The sequence below is a fragment of the Sciurus carolinensis genome, chromosome 5 (assembly GCF_902686445.1).
Source record: "Sciurus carolinensis chromosome 5, mSciCar1.2, whole genome shotgun sequence".
In the NCBI taxonomy this organism is placed as follows: domain Eukaryota; kingdom Metazoa; phylum Chordata; class Mammalia; order Rodentia; family Sciuridae; genus Sciurus; species Sciurus carolinensis.
The window spans coordinates 169,802,801-169,805,788 of record NC_062217.1 but is presented as its reverse complement, the minus strand read 5'-3'; the positions used below and the strand labels follow the sequence as shown (position 1 = coordinate 169,805,788).

Sequence of the window (2,988 nt, the reverse complement as noted above, 5' to 3'; positions counted from 1 at the left end):
TGTCACCCACCAACGGAAAAAGTTATATAAGCAAATGAGACTCGTTTCAATCAACTGCTGAGGATTATTTGACAGGACTCACTGCAGGAAAGGGCTGTTTTGTTGTCAGTGTTGAAATTGTTTTCATAGCTAAACAGAGAGGAAAGCACCTGGAGTGCGGAGTTTGCATGGGTGACTCCATGGTCCCGGCCCAGAACCCTGCTCCCAGCATGGAGGAAGCACAAGCAGCCAGGGGCCGGGGCTCTGCAGGAGACCTGTCCCACAGGTCCAGCTGGACTGGGAGGGCTGGCTGGCAGTGACCAGGGCACTCTGTGCCAAGGCTTCTGGAGGCAGGGACCTTCAAGGAGCACCCATGGAGGAGCTGGAGGCCTGGCACAAAGCAAGTGCTCAAGTTTTCCAGTCCACATTAACCTTGCTCTTCAGCCAAGAGGAATGCAGTACTGTATCTTTTTATTAAGATTTTATTTTTTTTCTTTTGCAGTACTGGGGAGAGAAACCAGGGGTGCTATACCACTGAGCAACATCCCAACCCTAATTAAAAAAAAAAAAATTTTATTTTGAGACAGGGTCTTGCTAAGTTATTGAGACTGGCCTCAGACTTGTGATCCTCCTGCTTCCTAAGTCACTGGGATTATAGGCATATATACCTGGTTTTTCCAAGAAATTTTATGCAATTACTGTGAAGACAAAGCAAAATTTTTTTCAATTGTTCTTCAATTTCAACATAAGAACAAGAGAAATTGAGTAAAATTGGAACTAATATTTTATATCTCAGAGGGACTCACTTTAAATTTTTTAATTGTACTAGATTTGCCACATAGGAATAATCAGCATAATTTTATTTCATTCTTTACCAAGCAAGTAAAAGATATTAGAAGGGGTTTTGGGTTAAAATGATTGTATCTGGGCTGGGGATATAGCTCAGTTGGTAGAGTGTTTGCCTCACAAGCACAAGGCCCTGGGTTCAATCCCCAGTACCACACACACACACAAAAAAAGATTGTATCTAACTTCTCTTCTTCCTGAAATCTCACTAATACTGCAATAAAGGGATTAAAAACAAACAAACAAACACAATTAAAAATTTGTAAAGACAGGACTGGAGTTGTGGCTCAGTGGTAGATCACTTGCCTAGCATGTGTGAGGCACTGGGTTCAATTCTCAGCACCATATTTAAATAAATGAATAAAATAAAGACCTATCAACATTAAAAAAAAGAAAGTTATTTTTAAAAAATCTGTAAAGACAGAAAGAAGAGAAAAACAGCAATATTTTAGAAACTCGAAAGTCAGTGAACTAATAATGGATTTAAGAGGCCTAAGAAAGGTAACTCCCACATTAGCCTTGAAAGGCAGGACCTAATGGTAAAGGCAGTGCCCTAGACCAGGGGACAGGGTCGAAGCCATACCCTTGAATTCCTAGGTGCCCTCCTTGTCTATGCGACTGGAATTCTGAGATTTTGGCTAACCAGGAAAAAGTCCCAAAGTTACTGACAATAGGAGCTCCCTCAATAAGTGGCCCACCTGAATATGCTGTGGAGTACAAAGTCAACGAGTTCCACTTCTACATATAGAGCTTCCAACAAGGTTTGTAGTCCTTACTTTATCACAAATAGATAACTGAGGATTATTAAATATTTGCAAAAACCATAGGAAACCAAAAGAAACAAAGGGGAAAATACTTTAAAGGAAATAGAAACTAGGTACAGAAAAAACTAAATTAAAAAATATATATCATGAGAGATATCACATTCATGAAACAAGAACAGGATACAATGAAAAAGTAATATTCAAATTAAAAAACCTCTTGAAATGATGAGTACAGAAATTAACTCAACAGAACCCAACAAGTACAAAAAGGCAGCAAAAAAAAAAACAACAAAAAAAACAAAACAGAGCTGGGGATATAGCTCAGTTGGTAGAGTGCATGCCTTGCATGCACAAGGCCCTGGATTCAATCCCCAGCACCACAAAAACAATTTAAAAAAATACAAAGCATGAAGACCAGAAAGGAATAAATAAAACTGTATTTGTAGACATGATTGTTTACATTAAAAATCAAAATAATCTATAAAAAATGAGTAGAAAATGACAACTCTTACAGAAGAATTCCAGTTAATAAATGTAGAAGGAAGGAAAGAGTAATACAAGATCGCCATTAAAACACCACAGCAATAATTGTTGCAGGCAAAATTCACTGATGAATGCTAAATTAGTGAGCAAAAGTTTAAGCAGAAAGAGGATCTTTGCCTAGTCTCAAAAGTATTGTGTCCAAAATAATGATTTCAAAAGGAAAAATAGTAACTTTCAATGGAGAAACCCAGCAGACACCACTTCAGCCTGTCACCAATAAGACATTTTAACATCATTTTTTCATTGGAAGATGTGCTGAGCTGGACACTAGCCCTGTGTCATTCTTCCCAGGAAGGCACAACCTCAATCCAACAATTAGAAAATACCAGACAAACCCAAACAGAGAGATAGATGTTCTACAAAATAACTAACTAGTAGTCTTAACAAGTGTCAAGGGCATAAAGGACAAGTAAAGACTGTCCTCAGTCCCAGATGGGAAGAAACTAAGAAGACAAGACAATTAAATGCAATGGAGGCTCCTGAACTGGATCCTGGCTCCAAGGAAGACATTAGTGGAAAAACTGGTGAAAGAAAAATAAGTTCTATACTCTAGTTAATATTATTAAATTCTTACTACTGATTATTGTTCTGGGCTCTTACAAGGGAAGCCTTGTGCAGGTTGTACAAGATCTCTCTGTATATTCTTTGCAAGTCTTTTCTAAGTCTACAATGATCTTAAATTTAAAGTTGTTAGTTTTAAAAATAGATATTTGCATTCTTTTTTGTTTGAACTATCTGTCCACATTCACTCATTAAATTGTTTTCTTTTATAGAAAGACTTCTAAGCAGTCTTTTATTCATTAAGAACATGACTGTCATTTGTCTTTTTGTTTCTGATTAATTTTAAAGCAAAAAC

The 2,988-nt window shown here is 37.3% G+C and overlaps 1 non-coding gene across 1 annotated transcript; it reads left to right on the top strand.

Annotated features, from left to right (window-relative positions):
- The first annotated feature begins 910 nt into the window (after window positions 1-910).
- Window positions 911-984, top strand: Trnav-cac (transfer RNA valine (anticodon CAC)). Its single transcript has one exon. It is a non-coding gene; the product is annotated as a tRNA-Val (tRNA).
- The last annotated feature ends 2,004 nt before the right edge of the window (window positions 985-2,988 follow it).